This window comes from Gossypium hirsutum, chromosome A04 (assembly GCF_007990345.1).
Source record: "Gossypium hirsutum isolate 1008001.06 chromosome A04, Gossypium_hirsutum_v2.1, whole genome shotgun sequence".
NCBI lineage: Eukaryota > Viridiplantae > Streptophyta > Magnoliopsida > Malvales > Malvaceae > Gossypium > Gossypium hirsutum.
The window spans coordinates 61,890,141-61,913,338 of record NC_053427.1 but is presented as its reverse complement, the minus strand read 5'-3'; the positions used below and the strand labels follow the sequence as shown (position 1 = coordinate 61,913,338).

Here is a 23,198-nt window from a genome sequence, read left to right as displayed (position 1 = left end):
GTGATTGGCAGCTCTGCTACGATATTGGTTAGTACCGCAACCGATGCTACATCAGAAGTGTAGGGATGGGTGGGTCGATTAAATCCCCACTGGCGTGTAGGGTTGGATGGGATACGGAGTGCAGGGTTGGGTTGGTATTTTTGCATTATATAAACTGATTCTAATTGTGACATGGGCTCAGGCCCAACTGTGGCTACCATGGGCTAAGGCCCAAGTACCACCATTATTGTAATGGGCTTAGGCCCAAATTGATGTGATGCATGCTTTACGATTGATGAGGGTTGTACACACTGAGTTTTTGAAAACTCACCCCCTCTTTTATTTTTCTCAGGTGATCCTCAGTTGGTGGTTCGATGGTAGGATGGACTCTGAGGTGGCCAGCTAGCAAGACGACTTGGACTTGTTTCCTTAAGCCTATAATTTCTAGTATTTAAAGTTATTTCAGTCCGGAATGTAATAAGGCCTTTCCTCTAGTTATTATTCAAATTAGGATTATATTTATTATTATTATGCTTTATATTTGCTAGAAGTAGAACATGGTTTTCTTAAAACCATAACTGTTTTTTTTAAACACTACGTTTCCGCAAATCAATTTTAAATAAAGCTTTCAAAACTGAAAAAAGATTTTACAAATTAATTATTATCATACAAGAAGGAATAGTTGTTTTAAAATAGACCAGGAAGAGTTGTGTTAAAATACACCTCGCTTTGAAAGTAACAAATACAAGCTGGGATTTTACTCAAGGTTTTTTTATTTTAAAGAAGGGTTTTCAATGAAAATAAGGTTTTTGATAAAACTCTTCAATGTGACATGCTGGATCTAGCCATAACGTCTGGGTCGGGTTTGGGGTGTTACAGCCTTGACTGGAGATGCAATGTCTTAACACAATGCCTTCAGTTTTAATGAAATGACATTTTCCCAATTCAGGACAAGATGTGTGTCCTCTAATTGCTTTAGTAATTTATCCAAATTGTCAGCGCAATGATCAAAATCATTCCCATAGACTGAGAAATCATCGATAAACAACTCTAAAGATTCTTCAATCATATCTGAGAATATTGCCATCATGCACCTTTGAAATGTGGCTGGTGCGTTGCAAAGACCAAAATGCATACGGTGAAAAGTGAAAGTAACGAAGGAGTAGGTGAAGGTGGTTATCTCCTAATCCTCGAGTGCAATAGCAATTTGATTGTATCCAGAATACTTGTCTAAAAAGAAATAATAGGCCTTTCCAACAAGTCGATCCAACATTTGGTCAATGAAAGGAAGTGAGAAGTGATCCTTCTTTGTGGATGCATTCAATTTGTGATAACCCATACAAACTCGCCATCCCGTGGGAATATGTGTAGGAATTAATTCGTCCTTATCATTGGGAACCACAGGGATGCCACTCTTTTTAGGTATACATTGCACTAGACTTACCTAATTGCTATCAGAAATCGTGTAAATAATTCCAGCATCAAGCCATTTTATGATTTCTTTATTGATGACTTCCTTCATCTTCTCATTTATTCTTCTTTGCTGTTCAATTGATTGCTTTCCTTCATCTTCCAACTTGATTTTGTGTATGAAAAAAAAAGGACTAATACCTTGAAAATCGACAATACTCTAAGCAATAGCTCTTTTATGTTGCTTGAGAATATGGACCAATTTCTCGTCTTGAATTACATCCAGTGTTGCGGAGACAATAACTGGGAGAGCATTGTAATCACCCAAAAAGAGATAATTCAGATGATGAGGTAGTTGTTACAATTCCAAAATAGGAGCTTCTTCAATAGATGGTTTGAAAATTAGGGTTGTTTTGTTGGCTAGGTCTAAGGATTCGATTTGCATCCATGCGTGAGTTCAAGATTATTAGCTTCAACAATGCTGTCACAATCGCCTAAGGATTCAGCATCAGATGCTGCTGTAAACTCTTCAGAAAGTATTATGCTTTGGTCATTGAATTCTTCCTCAGGTAGATCATCAAGCACACCGACAGTATGACATTCTTCTTTGTCCTTGCATTGAATAGATTAAAAAACACTGAAGGTGACTTGCTCATCATAAATTTGCATGGTTGGTTCACCTTCATAAACATCAATAAGCGTTCTGTTGGCAACTAAAAATGGTCGTCTCAAGATTGTGGGAACCTCCTTGTTTGCCTCGCAGTCAAGTATGATAAAATTTGCAGGAAAAACAAAGTTTTCCACACGAACTAAGACATCTTTGATTTTCCCTTCAGGTTGAGCCAAGGATCAATTGGCTAGTTGTAATGTCATTGTAGTAGATTTCATATGACCAATTCCTAACTTTCAGAAAATAGATAGTGGCATTAAGTTAATGCTAGCTCCCAAATCTCATAAAGCCTTGCCCAAATAATGATTGCCAATTGAACATGGGATTGTAAAGCTCCCAAGAACTTTCAATTTAAGGGGCAACTTGTTTGTCAAAATAGCACTACATGTAACAACCCAATTTTTTTATAAAATTGAAATAGTGGTTTCGGGACCACAGATCCGAGTCCGAAAAGAAAAATTATTTTAATACTATTTTATGATCTACAGTAGTATAATAATATTGTGTGAAAAATTCAAAAGAAATTTTATCGATTACATGCTTAATTTGAATAAATGACCAAATGGCATAAAATGAAAAAGTTGGATTCTAGTAGCTAGAAGGATCAAATAGCTACGAAATTCAAAACTTGAGGTCCTTATATGGTAATTAGACCATTAATTAAAATTTAGTAGATATTTTTGAATGATTCATCCATGGAAAATTAGAAAAAGGCTAAGGACTAAATTGGAAAGTGATAAAATTAAAAGATGATAAATAATTAAATAAAAATAAAAATCATTTTATATCATCTTCTTCCCAAAATATTCCACGAAAACCCTAGGAAAGGGAAAGCAACCTTTCTTAGCCAAATTGGGTAAGTATTCAGCCTCCGTTTTCAGTAAATTTTTTTATTTTTGAAACCAGGATAGCTTAATCTATCTATTTAGGGGATCAATTTGAGAAGTTATCAAAGTATAGAAATTATGTCATGGATGAATATTCTGAAAATTTTAAATTTATGGTAGAATATGAAAGGCTGTTGATAGATAAACAACTTTTACAAAGTGATTTTTGATGAAAACATGATTTAGGGAGTAAAATGTATTGTGAAATTTGAAGAAAAATTCTGAATTTTCTAGAATATTTGTGCTGTAAATTTTATAATGGGATTTTGGTTAGGCTTGGAACAGGGAATAAATTGCACAAATTTTATTTTTCGAGCCTAGGGCCGAAATGGGAATTTATGGAAAAGTTAGGGGCAAAATGGTAATTTTTCCTAAGATAAAAATTGAGTCCACTTAAATATAAATTATGATAAATTAATGTTAAATTTACTCGTATAGATCCGGATAGACTAAATTCGAAGCTAGAATGAGGAAAGGAGGAAAATGTCGGATTAGTAGATTTATGTAGACGAACATTTGTAGAGGTAAGTTTGTGTAACTAAATTGTGTTTATTTACATGCTTGCATTGGTTGTGTTCATGTAAATTGTATAAATGTCATAAATATGTGAAATGATTACATATTCGATCAAGCCCGATAAATAAAAATGTTTAAATAAAATGATAATGCTCGATAGATGATAAAGGATAAAAGATGAAAATGTTACTTTTATGTTTGGGATGAATGTGGAATGTGATCATTTGAATTATATAGAACATTATAGATGTATGAAATAACCACATGCTTGTTAATGCTTTAAAAAATGTCAAATCCCGTTTGAATAAAGGAAGAATCAATGGATAAATGTAATTTCCCGAAATGAATAAGGTCCTGCATTTGTTACTGACGGGATTTAGCTCGGACAAGTAATCCTATTGACCTCATTTCTGAAAGGATTTAGCTCAAACGGGTAATCTTGATATGAGTCCTCTCGAGGATATGTTCCGGACGGGTAATCCATATCAAGCTCCATATAGCATATGCCATAAAAAGGATTTAGCTTGGACTGGTAATCTTGGTGTATATATGTGTGGCTTAAGAGTGTACTCTCTAAAATGGTACCTTATAGGTACCATTGGACATGAATTGATGAATTCTGATTCGTACACCTTGAGTGTACTACCTACGTATCTATCGATATGTCAGATATATTCAACGGGTAAAAGTTCTTGACATGAGAAGATATGAATAAGAAATGAGTTATTACACATATCAGCCTGAAATACATAAAAATGACGATATGTGATAATTGATATATGGAAATATGAAATGATGATATCATACATGGAATTTATTTGATGAGTATGTATATCTTTGATTATGGACTTATACACCTAGAGTGTACTAATCGCGATCTTGATATTCCGAGTAATATGAGTAAAGTCTGACATGAAATAATATGAATAAACTATTATGGAATTATAATTGAAATATAAAGAGATGATTTATACATGTTAAATGAATACATGTTGTGAAAAGGTTATGTGCATGGAAACTTGATTGTTGTTGAGCCCATATATGTTTGATGATATTATGGAATATATTACTAACAAGGGAAATGAGAATGTGTGCAGGGCCTGAGGTCAAATTGATTGATTATGCCTTACATAGTTACCTTAAAATAGAATGAATGGTAAGTTAAGTACCATGTTATACGAACTTACTAAGCATTTTATGCTTACTTAGTTTTATTCCCCTAGTTTAGAGTAAATCGATAACTTGTAGGATTGGAAGCTCGACGGAGATCACTCACACTATCCATCAGCCCATATCGGTACAATATGGTAAAGCAATTATGGTTACAATGGCATGTATAGGTTATATTGGCTAAATGTTGACATGTAAATGTAAATGATACTTGTAATCAAGCCATTGAATAGCTAGTAATGAGATATTTTCACATACTTGTAATGTCAAACTATGGTAGCTACATATATGTTTAGTAGTTGATCAAAATATGTTTAACACATGGATTGAACCAAGGTAAGATGGTAAATATGTGTGTATAGAATGATATGCCATGTTGAATGATGGAAATTACGTAATTTAAATGCTTGGAATGGTTGGATTGTACTTGGTATGTTTTGGTGCTGGAATATGCTGAATTTGGGTGACAAATAAGGCTAGGAAATGGCTTTATTTTGTCCACATGGGTAGTCACACGAGCGTGTGTCTAGGCCGTGTGTGATGCACGACTGAGTACATGGGCATGTAGTTAGGCAGTGTGTCCCTTACATCTTAATTTTGAGAAACATAATGCTCAGTATTGAGCACACGGGCAGAGACACGGATGTGTGCCTCAACCACGTGTGCTACACAGCCTAGAACACGAGCGTATGTCTTGGCCATGTGAAACTTGCACCTAATTTTGAATTGAATTAATTAACCACACGGCCTAGCACACGGGCGTGTGGCATGGTTGTGTGCACAATGCAGAGAGTTACACAGGGTCGAACAAGGCCTACAGAACAGGCATGCCCCTTGGACCACACAGGCATGTGAGCCCTGCACCTTAGAAATTTTTGAAATTTCACGAAAAATTCTCAGAGTTTCTGTTAAGTCCCGACTTGATCCCAAAGCTCGTATTGGGCCTCGATGGCCCAATTAAGGTACATTTTGAATTATCTTAGTAAATAAATAGTAATTAACATGAATTATCTGTAAATGTTTTGAAAAATTCTGGTAACACTCTGTAACCCTATTCTGGCGATGAATACGGGTTAGGGTGTTACACTACAGCCTTCTGAGAGTGCAATTTCAAAATCAGTGAGATTTTTCTTCTTGGACAAGATGTCTTTCAGAAATTTCCCATAACTCAGAATTTGTACTAGAGCGTCTACTAAAGGAATGTTGATCTGCAGCTACTTCAGTGTGTCTAGGAATTGCTGATACTGCTTGTCATGCTCATTCTTCCTGAATCTTTGTGGGAAAGGTAAAGGTAGAGATATATCTGCTTGTGTCGACACCTTTGATTGTATCGACAGTTTCGAAGGTCGATCATTAGGCATATGAGTGACAATTCCACGAATTTCTTTGTCCAATTCATCGACAAATTCTTCAGATTCAACCTTCTCATCAGTAATCACTCTATCTGTATCTTGAGCTACTAAAGTAGAGTCTATAAACAGTTTGCCAATTTTTTTACCACTCTTAAAAGTGACAGCCTTATAATGTTCTTTCCCTCGCAAACTAGGATTTTCCGTGTCACTAGGTAATGAGCCCGGGGGTCGAGTATTCAGATTTGAAGTTGTCCTGATAGTGCTTCCAATGCTCGAATGGAAGATGAATTCCCTTGTACGATAACTTTCGTGTGAGTAATATGCTCCCCTATTAATGCCTCAAGAGTAGCTAACGAGTTAGAAGTAGAAGCCTGAGTGTACGGCTGCTGACGATGCCCTTGAACATACTGATTCAGTATTGAAGAGTGTTGTGGCTGCATTAGATTTTGGTGTGGATGTGCCTGGCCTTGTTTTGGATACATATAAGTGTGTTGATTGTAGTTTTACTGTTGTTGATTATAATTCCCTTGTTTGGGATTATAATTGCCCTGAGTAGATGTATTCCCATATCTAAATGTAGCAACATCTTGTCCAGCATTCTGAGTTCCCCAAAACGGTTGGTTGCGTGTAGAGTTGTTGTAAGAGTTACCATAAGAATTGTTGTGAATTTTACTAATATAACAAGCATTCTCTACATGTTGTGGACAATCTTCACAGCTATGGTTGTCACTACAAATCTCACAACAAAAAGTAGGAACATCAACTTGCTGAGTATATTTTTAATCATGTTTGTGAGAGAAGAAACTTGAGCACTTATAGTGGTTATTGCATCCAATTCAATAACTCCCAGAGTAGTTTTTGCTGTGCAGCTCTGAAGATAGAGTATTGATAATCATTCTAAGCAATTCTCTCAAGAATTCTCACAATAACATTTTAAGTACAATCTAGCAGAGGTCCATTGGCTAATGCGTTGACAAGATTCCTTGTATGTGAATTCAGCCCATTAAAAAAACCTCAATTTGTGTTTCTGGTTGAATGTCTTGCATGGGACAACGTCAAAGTAAAGAATTATAACATTCCCATGTGGTATGAAGATTTTCATCATCCAGCTGATGATTAGTAATGTCATTTCGAAGACAAACTGTGTTGCTAGTGCATCCCAGGAAGTAACTAATCTAACAAGTGGCCCAAAAAACAAAGTACAGTATCTTTCCTGTAAGGAATAAGGAAATGATTGTGTCTTCAAGGCATCATCAGGACGCCTTCTTGACTAAAGGAAGCACATATCAACAAAAAGGATTTAAAATGTTCTCTTGTATCTTCATGTGGCAATCCAGCATAGTGTCCATTAGAATTCAGCATTTGAAACATTACTGGCTTGAGTTTGAAATCCCCAGCTTGGATTGATGGCCTAACAACTCCTAGTTATAAATCATCTAAGATAAGTACTACAAAATCTCGTATAGTCCTATTTTCTATGTGAGCATCTTGCAACAACAATGGGTTATTAACATTTTGTTGTTTCATCTTAAGGTCGTACAGTCTCTAACTCGATTCTGACATATATCTATATGACACATTTTTTTCATTATCCACATATGTCATTATAATCATACTATCCACTTCAAACAATTTATTATTCATGCCTGTCTTACATAAAATTTCCAATTATCTCATTTCAAACAAGTGCACTCACTCATACATTCTATGAATTTTGAATAACTTTAATCATCACATTTACTAATTAATTTAGTCAAGCATGCAACAGCATATGAAGGCCAAACAAATATGAATAAATATATCACTATATAAACTTTCATCTCACATATTATCGCATATACATATATCACGAATTCTTATTCATACCTTTTCGAGTTTAACACATCATAGCTACACTTTATTCAAATACTTCAATATCGCTATCAAATGGTCAGATGTAGCTCGGTTGGAGAATATTTCATTTTAAACAAAATAGTCCTTATTAGTGTCGGGAGACATCACACTATCACATATTTGTGGCATGTATAACTAAACTCTTACACTTGCTATGTTAGTCCGAGAATCGACTAAACCTGCTCTGATACCACTAAATGTAACACCCCTTACCCGTATCTGAGGCTGGGCTAAGGTACGAGGCGTTACCAGACAAACATACAAACATTAAACTAAAATACGAGCCATAAAATTTTATTCATATTTCAAAGCGTTCATTCTCTTACACATAGTCCCTTATTTGAGTCTACGGAGCCCAAAACATACTTTAAAAAGGGTTTGGGACTAAACCGAGAACTAACAAAAATCTTGGAAATTTCATGCTTTAAGGCTCCACACGCCCGTGTCCCAAAGTCGTGTTCCATACACGGCTGAGACACATGGTCGTGTCTCTGCCTGTGTGGAATATACCTAGGCTATTTTCCAAGCTTTGGTCAACCTTGATCTCTTACACACTTATACAAAATCAAAAGCATATAACATGGTATTCATTTAATGATTAAACATCCTCAATTAAACCACAAACATAGCATTTGTATGTCATCATACATGTGTCTCTCATACTCACTTTACCTTGTTTATTATAGTACCACTTATACATTTATACCAAGATTATCATCTTACCAAATATCTTCAGCTTAATCATCAAGCATTCATATTTAAAGCTAGATCATATCTTTATAAAATACCACAATTCAGATGCGCAGAATAACATGCTTGCCTGAAACATTTCAATTCAATTCCATACCCAACAAGCATTACATTGAGACTAGTCATATATATATATGTCATGATACATAACATTCTCTTCTTGTTTTCTTATAAACACATACCATTTATTTCATTATATCAATATTTCATATACCATAGTTTCCATGTATTCCACATATATTTATTTTCCTCCTCCTCCTCTCCATTCCATATCCTTAATGTATATAGCATTCTTGTAAGTACGATTTCACAATTTACTAATAAATGTTCACATCAAACTGTCCACACGAGTCATAGTCACTTAATTATTTATAATTCGAGCTACAGAGCTCCAAATTAAGATCCGTAAATTTCCCCTGAAACTAGACTTACATATCTTTGCACCATAAAATTTCATAATTTTTGGTTTAGCCAATTAGTATAGTTTATTCATTAAAATTTCCCCTGTTTCACTTTCTGACAGTTCTGATATCCTTTCACTAAAAAATAATTATCTCACAGTACAGAACTCAGATAATGTTCTTGTTGATTTATCTTGAAAATAAACTCATTATGGATTTTAAAAGTATAATTTTGAGGCTCTAATTATTTTTCTCCAAATTTTTGTGATTTTCCAAAGTCAGAACAGGGGATCACGTAATCATTCTGAATCAGTCTCACAAAAACATAAATATCTAAAAATATAGAACTCTTTTGCTTTCTATATTTCTTTTATATGAAAATAGACTCATTAAGATTTAATTTGATATCTTATTCAGTCTCTGATTCAATTTATACTATTTTTGGTGATTTTTCAAAATCACGTCACTGCTACTGTCCAAAACAGTTTTATTGCTAATTCACTCTTTCACACTTTCTTTGTATTAACCTTAATTTAATATACATATCACAAATCATTTTCACCATATTTCATACATCACAAGTATAGGCCCATGATCACAAGGTCACCATAAAATCATCCTCATGTATAACTTACTTGTTTATAACCTTACCACATCCTGGTCACTTAATGAACACATCATTTACATAACCAAGTTCCTGCACTTATTCATCACAAAACTCACAAAGCAATACATAGAGAGTCTCCCGTTGAACACTTCGGATCAATCCTCGATACTTGGTGGTTTCAGCACATAGCTCCACCCATCATATAGTTCAGCTCTCTTGTACACATGGTGAACACTTAGTACCATCCATGTGACCTAGCCAGTTTATCTCGTAGCTCTCTTGTCTACATGGTGTCTTTCACTTGGAACCACGCATGCGACCTAGCTACATATATCCCGTAGCTCTCTTGTCTACATGGTGTACACATAGTATCACCCATGCGACCTAGCTATATCATAATGTCTTGTAGCTCTCTTGTACACATGATGTGCACTCAACACTATACATGTGACCTAGCTACATACCATCTGTATCATCCAATCTTTCCGAAGGTTCAACCGGGATTTCTCTCTCTTTTCCAACAATTTCACCAATCAAGTAATTATCCACAAACATATTTCCAATATTTTTATAAAATATCATAATACAAGTAATAGTGGTGTATTACTTATATATAAACTTACATCTCATTTAATATCAACGCAATAACATTAAATTACACATTGTCTTATTAAAAATCATATGAACTTACAATTTCCCATAATATCCATAATCAAAGAAATCACATTTATGTATGATAATTCAAGGCACTTCATGTACCATAGACATATTTTTAAATCAATTCATAAACTTGGCACCATAATCATTTAATTTAACATAATTCAATTAATTCACTAAATTTAACTTTCAAATATAAATTACAGCATTATTGTTGTATTATTATCATACCAATTTACATACTTTCAACACCTCGGAGATCATAGTAAATATATCAATTTTACATTGAAACATGTATAAATTAATGCTTATTATACATATGAACTTACCTTGATATTAAAACGGCCATTTTACCAACTTTCCCAATTTTCAATTTTTCTCTCATTCTAGGTTCAAATCTCTTTTTCCGGGATCTAAAACATCATATTTTACTTATTTAATTAATGTACTATTCAAAACAGTCCTTAACTCAAACTTTAGAAAAATTACAATTTTGCCCCTAAACTTTTGCATATTTACACTTTTACCCCTAGGCTAGGGAATTAAACTTCATCCCTTATTATTATGTTTTATGACATGATGATCACTTTTCCCTTCTATGGCAACATCAAATTCTCACTCTAACATATACTTATGACTATTAGGTATTTTTACCGATTAAGCCCTTTTGCTCGTTTTCACTTAAAATCGAGTAGCACAAGTTGTCTAACATAATTTAAAACCTCATATTGTATCATAAAACACCAGAATACACAAATTTTACCTATGAGTATTTTTCCAAATATGAACCCTAGGTTGAATTATTGCTAGCATAAGCTAAATCAAGTTACCGGGACTCCAAAAACGTAAAGAACTTGAAAAACGGGGTTAGAACAGACTTACAATTGAGCTTGGGAAGCTTGAAAACCTTAGCCATGGAGTATCCCTTGGTATACACGTCCATGGTGAAGAATATAAGCAAAATTGGCTTTTAATTTTCTATTTTAATTCATTTTACCCCTAAATGACCAAAATACCCTTACTACTAAACTTTCCAAAAATTCCATCCATGTCCAATTTTTGTCCATAACTTAGAAATTGGTCAAATTTCTATTTAAGGCCTCCTAATTAATATTTCAAATCAATTTCATACTAGAAACTTCTAGAATGCAAGTTTTGCAACTTATTCAATTTAGTCCCTAACTTCGAATTAAGCACTTTATGCATAGAATTTCTTCACGAAATTTTCACACAATCATGCAATCATATCATAGACCTCAAAATAATCATAAAATAATTATTTATATCTCAGATTTTGTGGTCCCGAAACCTCTGTTCCAACTAGACCCAATTTTGGGCTATTACACGGCCAACGTGTGGCTCTTTGGCTACTATTTTTAGCAAATTTTAGCTGCCATATTCAGCTATAAAAACCCCCTTTGGCTGATCATTCAAAGCATCCCTCATGCACTCACACCTCTTCTCTCCTCTTTCACTTTCTCCTCTCATTTCCCATTCAAAGTCCCTTGCTCTCTTGCCTATTTCTCTTCTTGGAAAAGCGGTATTCATAATCCATTTTGGAGCAACATTGAAGTGTTCATAGCAGCCTTGATCGGTGAGGAAAACAGGGAACAAAGACAGAGCAACCTAGTCAAGCCACAGAAAAAACTGGATTTGATTCTTGTTCCCTATCTCTTTAATTTTTGTTGTTTTTGTGATGAACATATCTATGAATATTTATGTTTTTGTAATGTTTAATTTAATCAGCTTAGCTTGAATTTAATTCGTGTTGGGTTGATTGCATTTCGTCCTCTTAAATTATTAAAATTGTGTTTCGCTGTTATAGGCCTCGGTAAAATGCTTGATTAAGTAAAATCATTGTGACAGAACAAATGAATTAATTATTAAAACGGATTGAAATTGTAATTAATGGACACAATACTTAATCAGTGCATGTTTATTCTTCTAAGGTAGTTGAAGGTTAAATTAGCAATGTATTTGTCGATACACTTGCCTTGCATAACTTGCAAGATTATTGTGATTAAACTGTTTCAAGGTAAGGATGCCTTGTTACCTCACATAGTCTTTTATGTTCTTATTAGATTTAATTAATCGTTTGAATTGACATAGGAATATGCAAGAGGTTAGTTCAATTTAATGAGTATGTATGTGCAATAACATGTTTGCTTATTAGAATCCGTTTAATCGATTGAATTAACATAGGGATATGTTAAGAGATGAATGGATTTGTGTAGGTGAGTATGTTCATAAGTTAGCAAATTATCGAGTTTCCGTGAATTTATTCGTAACAACATAAACATGAGTTTAATAATTCTAAGTTAAAGATATATAATTAATCCAACACAATTATGTCATCTTGATTAAATCATATTTTGAAATTGTGCATTAGAACTTTAATTTTTATTTAGTTTAAAATCTTATGTTTTCTTAATAACCCTTTTCAAAATAAAATATTTTTCTTCACCAAAGTATTTTAAATAGCATTCATAAATAATTTTTTTCACAGTCCCTGTAGGTACGATAACTCTACATTTACTTGTCACTTTACTACTTGTTGTGATTGTGTACACTTGCACATTTCCGTTGTTCCAAGTTTTTGGCACCGTTGTTGGGGACTGTGTTTTAAAAAGTCATTATTTGTGAATTTGTTAGTTTTGCATTTTGGTTTAATTTTCGTTTAAATTTTAACTTAATAAATTTTTTTGTGATTATTTCATGTGTTTATGAGTATTGACCGAATTATTGACCTACTCCCTGTAGACCCTAAGATTGAATGAACTTTCCGACAGTGAAGAAGACAAGCAAATCAGAAAAGGACTGAAGAAATGAACTTTGAAAATCCAAATCAAGAAAACAGAGCGAACCCTGCTCAAAATCCTATCCTTATTGCTGATGATAGGGATAGAGCTTTATAACAGTATGCCGTGCCAGTATTTCATGATCTTAATCCGAGTATTAGGAGAACCGAAATTAAGGCTTAATAGTTCGAGCTGAAGCTAGTCATGTTTCAGATGCTCCAGATAGTGGGCCAATTCAATGGAATGCCTACCGAAGATCCTCACCTACACTTAAGACTGTTTATGGAGGTGAGTGATTCTTTCAAGTTAGTTGAAGTACCCAAAGATGCATTATGATTGAAGTTGTTCCCGTATTCACTAAGGGGTAGAGCTCGAGCTTGGTTGAACTCATTGCCACCAAATTCAATTTCCACATGGGAAGAGTTAGCAAAAAGATTCCTCATGAAGTATTCCCATCTACCAAGATTACTAAGTTGAGGAATGAGACCACTGCTTTCCAACAAATGGATGATGAGTCTTTGTATGAGGCATGGAAAAGGTACAAATAATTATTACGGAAGTGCCCTCATCATGTAATCCCACGTTGTATCCAACTTGAGATATTTTATAATGGTCTCAATGCTCACACGAGGATGGTAGTTGACGCTTCTGCTAACAGTGCTCTCCTTTCTAAGTCTTATAATGAGGCTTATAAAATCATTGAGAGGATTTCTAGCAATAATTATCAATGGCTAACCAATCGAGCAGCGTTAGGAAGATGAGTTACTGGAATACATAAAGTAAACGCTCTTTCTTCACTCACATCTCAGGTATCCTCAATATCCTCAATGTTAAAAAATCTTACTACTAATAGGTCTAATAGTTTTGCAGCACAGCTACCAATTCAATTTGAAAGTATAGCAGTGTTTATTGTGGGGAAGGACATTTGTTCGAAGAATTCCATCGAACCCAAAACCTATATATTACATGGGTAACCAAAACCAAAATCAAGGAAGGCAAGGACTGCAATTTAATTTCTATAACCCATCGTGGCAAAATCACCCCAATTTTTCTTGGAGTAACCAAGAGGCTGGAACCGGTAACACTTACGCCCAACCTAGACTAACCCAACCGCCTAGTTTCCCCTAACAAGTTCAAAAACCAACTCAAGCTAAATCATCCAATAGCTTAGAGAATTTATTGAAGGCATACATGGTGAAAAACGACGCCACTCTAAGGAATTTGTAGAATCAAGTGGGCCAACTTGCTACTGAACTCAAGAACTAACCACAAGGTGCTTTACCTAGTGATACGGAGAATTCGAGGAATCGAAGGAAGGAGCAGTACAAAGGATTGACATTGACGAGTGGAAAGATAGTAGAGCCCAACACCATCGAAGCTAAAAAGGAGCAAGATGACGCTTAAGATTAAAAAGAAGTTCAACCGAGTGTTGAAATTCCAATTTCACAAGAACCAAGATCTGTAAAACCCGATAAGGCAATTTCAGAACCAGCTAATTCTAACCAACTAACAACTCCGTTAGATGTAGAATTGCCACGGAAGACGAATCAACTAGTTCCAATAAAGAAACCACCACCACCCTACCCTCAAAGACTTGAGAAGCAAAAGCAGGAAATTCAATTCAAGAAGCTCCTAGACGTACTCAAGCAACTTTATATCAACATCCCATTGGTTGAAGCACATGAGAAAATGTCGAACAACGTCAAATTTATGAAGGATATCCTGTCCAAAAAATGAAGACTTGGAGAATTTGAGACGGTAGCTTTGACGAAGGAATGCAGTGCATATATTCAAGACAAATTACCCCCAAAGTTGAAGGATCCTGGACGTTTTACCATACCTTGCAACATTGGAGTAACATATTGTGGTAAGGCATTATGTAACTTAGGTGCAAGTATTAACTTGATGCCTATGTCAATATTTAGGAAGTTAGGGATAGGTGAAGTTAAACTTACTACGGTTACACTTCAATTAGAGGATCGATCCTTAGCACATCCAGAAGGAAAAATTGAGGATGTATTGGTACGTGTGGATAAATTTATCTTCCCAGCTGATTTTGTTATTTTAGACTTTGAAGTAGACAAAGAAGTGCCAATTATCTTAGGAAGACCGTTCTTAGCAACTGGAAGGACCCTTATTGATGTCAAGAAGGGCGAGCTTACTATGCATGTTTAAGATGATCAGGTAACATTTAACGTTTTTAAGTCTACGTGATTTCCTGACACAATTGATGATTATTCTGCAGTATCTGATTTAGAGGATTTAATAGTGGAGAAGGAGCTCAACTATGTTGAGGATCCGTTGGAACAAATTTTGACATCAGATCCTCCGAATGATGAAAAGGAGGATGAATACTTAGCATTGTTAGCAGCTAATCAAAAGGGATTTAATCTGCAATCTCGTTTTGAATCTTTGGAATTAGAGAAAAGGGATTATGCCCAACCAAAAGCGTCAATCAATGAGCCACCTAAATTAGAACTCAAGGTACTATATTCACATTTAAAATATGTTTATTTAGGTAACACTTCTACTTTGCCTGTGATTGTTTCAGCAGAATTAACTAGTGAGCAACAAGTGAAACTCATCTTGGTGTTGAAACAATTCAAGAAGGCTATCGGATGGACCATAGTTGATATTCACGAAATTAGTTCATCTGTATGCATGTACAAGATTATCCTTGAAGATGGTGAAAAAGGGCCAATTGATGGACAGCGAAGACTGAACCCCATTATGAAGGATGTAGTCAAGAAAGAAATCATCAAGTTGTTAGATGCGGGTATAATTTACCCCATTTGAAACAGTTCATGGGTAAATCCGGTCCAGTGTGTGCCAAAGAAAGGAGGTATCACTGTAACACCCCCGTACCCGAGACCATTGCCGGAGTCAAGCACGAGGTGTTAACGGACTTAATTCATTAATTAAATAGCTCAAACAATTTATTTTTTTAAATTTCCAGAGAAGCTGGCTAACTACGTCACAGTCGCTTAAAAATTCATATCTCAAGTTCCAAAACTCAAAATTAAGATCTGTAAATTTTTACTGAAACTAGAATCATATATCTATCTACTAATTTTTTTCTCGAATTTTTGGTTGGGCCAATTAGTACAGTTTATTAGTTAAAGTCTCCCCTGTTTCAGGGTTTGGCTACTCTGACCGACACTTTGAATCAAATTTCTTTTTGTACAGAAATCCAATGACTATTCTGTTTATTTCACTTAAAAACAGACTCAATAAAGAATCCACACATATAAATTGTGAGTCCGAATTATTTTTACACAAATTATGGTGAATTTCTAAAGTCAGAATAGGGAATCCACAAATTGCTCTGACCCTATTTCACCAAACCGTAAATATCTCATAAAATACAACTCTTTTACCTATTTTGTTTCTTCCACATGAAAATAGATTCTTAAGATTAAATTCCATATTTTATTCATCATATAATTCTATCTGTACTATTTTTAGTGATTTTTCAAACTCACATCACTGCTGCTGTGTGATTCTGTTTTATAGCCAATTTCACCATTTTATGGACTTCCATATATTAGTTAGCACATAACGCATACGTGTTATCAAATATAATCTCGATTAGCCACTCCAATAGCTAATCATTCTCAAACATTTCCATGCGATCCATGAGCTATATCATCAGATTGTATACACAAAAGGATTATGATGTTATACATGCCATATTCCCAAAATATGCAAGCCACCATACCGAGATGGTCCGTTGATAGTGTGAGCGTGCCTCCGACTGTCCTGATCTCCAAACCAGCTTGTCAAAACTACAAGGAATGGAAGCGAAGGAGTAAGCATAAATGCTTAGTAAGTTCACATGCAAATAACAAATAACTTAATAAAGCAATTATACCAACCAACATTAGCATAATATCACCAAAATATATATCACATTTCTATTCATCATTCATCGTCTTACTACATTATTGTTGTCGTATCAAGTCTCAACCCGAGGGTTAAGTAGATACTTTTCCAAAGTGGCCATTCCACAACACTTACCAATAGTCACTTGCATCTTGAGTATTCTTCCATTTCACTAGAATTTTACCCATTGAACACATCGGACTATAACTCGGATACATGGAAAGTTTGCACATAAGTGCCACATATGTAGCCAAGCTACCATGTAACCCGCCCATAAATGAACTCAGACTCAACTCAACGAGTTTAGACGTTCAAATATCCAAATATATTCCTAAGTTTCAATGGGACTTTCCTCGTTCGTACTCTTTTACCATTCTCCTTGGAATACCCATGACGATACTTCGGTAGTCTTTCACGTTTTTCACATAATTCATAAAATTTTTGCATGTTGTCCAACAATGACCACAGAGCATAGAATTGCATGATAAAAATCATAATATCGTATAAATAGCATTAAATGATTTAAAATAATGATTAAATTACAATATTTACATTTGAACTTACCTCGTATGCGAAAATGGTCATTTTTACCATTTTGTCCACAACTTGATATTTTGCCGATTTTAGCTTGAATTTCAATTTTTCTTTCTCTATCATTTCAAATATAGACTAATCAGGACTCATATTATTCAAATCAACCCAAAATCATATTTTGGAAAAATTAACAATTTTGCCCCTAAACTTTCACATATTTAAACTTTTGCCCCAAATCTCGTAAATTAAACTTCATCCTATTTTCTTATGTTTTATGATATGCTGATCATTTTTCCCTTCTACAGCAACATCCAATTCTCACTCTAACATGTACTTATGAACATTAGGTATTTTTACCGATTATGTCATTTTAGTCGTTTTTACATAAAATCACTTAGCAAAAGTTGTTTAACACAATCTCAAGCTTCATATTCTACCATAAAACATCAAAATTCATGCATATCATTCATGGGAAAATTTTAAATATAAACCCTATCTCAAAATATTGGTAGAAACAGGTAAACCGAGCTACGAGGATTTCAAAAATGTAAAAAACCTTAAAAACGGGCATAGAAATCACTTACAATCAAGGCTTAAAAGTGTTGAAACCCTAGCTATGGTGGAGAGAAAAATTTGGCAGCAACTTATGGAGAAGATGATCATTTTTGTGTTATTTTTCCCATTTTATTTCATTTAATATCAAAATGACCAAAATGCCCTTCCTTATTAAACTTTCAAAAATTCCATCCATGTCCAAAAACTTAGAAATTGGTCAAATTGCTATTTAAGATCTCCTAGTTAATATTTCAAAGCAATTTCATACTAGAAACTTCTAGAATGAAAATTTTGTAACTTATTCAATTTAGTCCCTAACTTCAAATTAAGCACTTTATGCATAGAATTTCTTCACGAAATTTTCACACAATCATGCAATCATATCATAGACCTAAAAATAATTATAAAATAATTATTTCTATCTCGAATTTGTGGTCCCAAAAAATTTATTTCGATTAGGCCCTAATTCGGGATATCACAATCACGATCATCAAAAACAAGAATAATGAGTTGACACTGACTAGAACCATTACGGGATGGAGAATTTGTATTAATTACCGAAAGCTAAAAAAGGCAACTAGAAAAGATCACTTTCCTTTGCTGTTTTTGGACCAGATGCTGGATAGACTCGCAGGGCGAGACTATTACTATTTTCTCGATGGATACTCAGGGTATAATCAGATTACAGTAGCACCGAAAGATCAGCACAAGACAACATTCACCTGCTCGTATGGTACATTTTCATTTAGACGTATGCCATTTGGTTTATGTAATGCACCTACTACATTTCAAAGATGTATGATGTCTATTTTTACTGACATGGTTGAGAAGTATTTGGAAGTTTTCAAGGAACACGGGCGTCTACTAAATGTCAGACGCACCCAAATTTGAAATTCGCGAATCACACAGGCTGAAATTAGGGAACACGGGCGTATGCCCTGGCCGTGTGGCCCAAAATCTATAAATACCCTATACTATTCACTTTCTTCCCCATTCAAAAACCCTAACCCTAGCCACTGCAACTCCACACGGCGTCCCTGCCACGCTCGTGTGCCGCTTCCCACTCCATTTTTTACGCTCAATCTCTCTCCCTTAACGTTTGTTTACTCCTTTCACTGCTATTTTACTTATTACTAATGCTTATTATTAGCATAATCTTTATTGCTTTTGAACTATTTTTCGTTTTGCTCATTATTTTATCATTCAGTTTGCATTCTTAGGTTATTTATCATACATTTCGTGTTAAATCGAGTTATTAGGAAAACCTCATACCCATGACTTTACTATGCTTATTCTCATGATATTTCCATGCCAATGTCTATCATTTAATTTGCATTCTTCGATCATTTATCATACATCTCATGTTAAAACAAGTTGTTAGGAAAGCCTCACTCTTTTATACACATGCCATTACTACGCCCATTCTCATGCCATTACAATGATAATGTCATGAAATTATTATATTAGTTATGTTTGGTTGTGGCTGAAATTCTACTTTATATTTGAAAATTGTATTCCTTTTACTTTGACCACTCATTAAGATGACTTGACGATTCTAATCGCAGGTACCATGTCATATTCACGAGGAAAGAAAACCGCCATACTTGCCTCGAAGTAAAGGAAGGGAGCGTTATCTTTCGCGGGTCTAACCACAGAAATTCGTCACCCTCTCCTGTAGTTCCCCCGAGGGCCCCAGGAAGAGCTTTTCCAAATACTTCGGGCTCAACCTTTAATTGTGGGCCACTGCATTGACTGGGCTACTGTAGAACAAGTTCAGTTGGTTGATGCGATTTGGGCCCTCCTAACCACAGACCATTGGGAGCTGTCCTTTAGGATCATCGAACCAACATACCTCGAGCTCACGATGGAACTATGCTCAACCTTCCATCTTCAGACTGTAATGAAAAATTACGATGATCCCGGCACGGTCCAGTTTTGCCTAGGGGGTTATTCCGCCAGCTAAGCATCCCAGAGTTCGGTGCTGCACTAGGCTTATATACGGAGGATTTCAATGAGGAAAATGAACTACATGCTCTCACCCGCCACATACATTTTTATCCCTCGAAACTTTTAAGGAATGAGGTGGTATGGTGTCAATATCATTATGTTGTTGGAATACGAAGCAGCAATTTGTACATAATGTCTCCTCGCATTTGTGAAATCGTTCGCCCTGCACCCACCCCCGAGTATATGCTTCAACAGGAATCACGCACACAAGGGTAGATTGATACAATATAAACCTTTGAGTGATAGCAATAAGACCTAATAACGAAAGTTTCGTAAGGGGACTGGAGCAGGCTACCATGAGACAAAAAGCCTAGAAATATACATACCCAGTTGAGATGTGATATGATTGCATCACGATGCCTAAGGACATGATCTAATAGATCGTTGTATCGAGTAGTTGGATCATAGTCTCTTACCACTGTCTTTTGTTACCATCCCCGGATCTTTTGTGATTGATTTTGATGTGTTCATGATTTCTTTTTTAAAATTCTGTCTCAGGATGTAGAAGATCATAACATGAGTGGTTCGACAGATTTGGATTCCTATATATCCACTCACGTGGTACTTCATTGTACCCGTGTCAACCAATATCAAATAGAAAATAGAAAATATACATCTAGGATCGTATCTAGATTTATCTAAATCACACACCGGCATAAGGCCTGCTAGACTCAAGGTAAAACCTTTTTCGGACTTTACTTACATTGGTGCAAAACCCATTTTTTTGTGCGATATGCTTATTGGGCTCTATGTATTAACGAGTGGGAATCGTCGAGGTATTTGTGCGAATAGGTATAATCCATGGAATCGAAAAAGCTATCAGAGGATCGTCAAAAAAAGCAAGAATACTTTTTATACAGAAAATACCATTTATGGGTATTTCAATCAAGATACCGGAATGGGAATGTAGCATGGCATGGCATGGCACGGCACGGCACGGCAGAAAATTGAACAAGTGCCCGGGCCGCCAACACTTGGGAGCTCGCACCCGCACCACCACGGCCCCCGTTGTGCCATGTTTCCCGGGGGGCGGCACGAAAGCCAGGATCTTTCAGAAAATGGATTCCTATTCTACTCTAGGAGGAATGTTTTTATGCGGTGCTAACGATTTAATAACTATCTTTGTAGCTCTAGAATGTTTCAGTTTATGCTCCTACCTATTATCTGGATATACCAAGAAAGATGTACGGTCTAATTGCTTGCCGAAATATGTGACTAGTTTTCTGTTTGCTTGAGTTTCACTAAACACTCATGAGAGGCCTACGCCTGCGAGTGCAAAGGTAGAAGGGAGCTTGACTGCAAGACCCACCCGTCGAGTAGGGACAAAAGTCGGCCTTAGTGATCCGACGGTGCCGAGTGGGGTTCGAATCCCTCCTCGCCCACAACCGGCCCAAAAGGGAAGGACCTTTCCCTCTGGGGGTAGGAAAATCATGATCGGAACCACAAGAATCCTTAGTTAGAATGGGATTCCAACTCAGCACCTTTTGAGATTTTGAGAAGAGTTGCTCTTTGGATACAAGAATTCCAATTATTTCGCTCATTGGATCATTGTCTAAGGCGAAATTTTGTAAGGTCCATTTACAGGCCAAGGGCATAAAGGACTGGCACACTTTGGCCCTTGGCGCAGCCTCCTACAATCCTAGCCGCTCCAAGGCATCAGTTCTCTCACCATCCCTGAGGTGCCTACATGCCATTTTAGCTCACACAATTACAGGGAGGCGAGAGAGCACTGGCGTCGTCAACATCACGATACTACATCTTATGGTGTATGTCGCACGGGCACGTCATCGACCTTTCCTACTTCATCGCCCTCGCGATTGAGCACCAAACAGAGCGGCATAGGAAGGGGGTCATCTCCATTGGCCCCTATGTAACGCGATTGGCTCGACACTTCAGGCTCCTCGACACCGCAGCCCAAGAATCATCCTTGACCCTCATTGACCAGATGTCTCCACAAAGCATCTCAAGCATGCTTAGCATGAGGATGATCGAGAGGCACCGAGGAACCTACCCTCCTCAATATAGTCTCACCCAATCCACCGAGGAGGAGGCCTACAAGGACATTCCTGATGATGTCCTTCACAGCACGTGGACCCACCAACCCAGCCACCACCACCCTCTCGTCCAGTTCATGAGGTGGCTTCCTATGCTGACATCTCTGAGCGCCTCACTCGATTCGAGCAGCAATGCTTTCAATGATTTGACAACATTGATGCTACTCTACAACAGATTTGTCAGCACCTCCACATCTCATCGCTAGTCCCACCTCGCGAATCATCTAGCGATGAAGATGTTTAAAAACATTTATTTATTATTTTATGTTTTTAATTTTTATTAAAACTACTTTTTATTTTTATTGGATTTCAGAAATTTTATTTTTAATTATTAATTTCAGTTATTTATTTTTGAGTAATTATTCTTCCTAATATCCTCTAAAAAGTTCCTGATTTTATCATAGTTATATAGAGCTCTTAAGCTCATCAACACATAGGAACTAAAACTCCACCAGGAAAGGTTCTCCACGACTTCCACCTCCTGCTCGCCCACGACCATAACTATCACTAGAGATAATATCCTTTTGGCGCAAGACTTATGGCCTAATGAACCTCTACGACCGCCGGAGTATCTCTTCCACTCTCAAATCAATCCCTCTCATGAACTCCAGTTCGAGGAATTCATCATACAAGAAGTTTCACTTCTCTCCCTATCTTATTTTTATATTTTAATATCTATCTTTGTACATTGAGGGCAATGTACATCTTAAGTGTGGGGGGTATTTATTTATTATCAGAAAAATCCCTGAATGACTGCCTTGTTCTCTTAAAAAGCTCTCATATCATACTTAGGATAAATTTTGTTTGATTTGTGATTTTGATTGATATATCTTGAATTAAAACATAGGCATTTATACATTGATTATTTAAACTTTAAGACATTAGAGAATCAAGCATGATAAGTTGATTTTTAAGAATTTAAAATTTTAGATTGTTTCCCCAAAATTTAGGTATTACTTTGAGTTGGGATTCACAAGGTTTAAACATCAAAAGGCCATAATTTTTGTGAGATTTTTGAGCCTTTTGAGCATCTATTAAGTCTTTCATGCTCACTTTTTTATTGCTTTGAGTGCGTC

The 23,198-nt window shown here is 35.7% G+C and overlaps 1 non-coding gene across 1 annotated transcript; it reads right to left on the bottom strand.

Moving 5' to 3' along the window:
• Window positions 1-13,560: 13,560 nt before the first annotated feature.
• LOC121228575 (small nucleolar RNA R71) lies at window positions 13,561-13,667 on the bottom strand. The gene has a single exon (XR_005926151.1). It is a non-coding gene; the product is annotated as a small nucleolar RNA R71 (small nucleolar RNA).
• Between the last annotated feature and the right edge of the window lie 9,531 nt (window positions 13,668-23,198).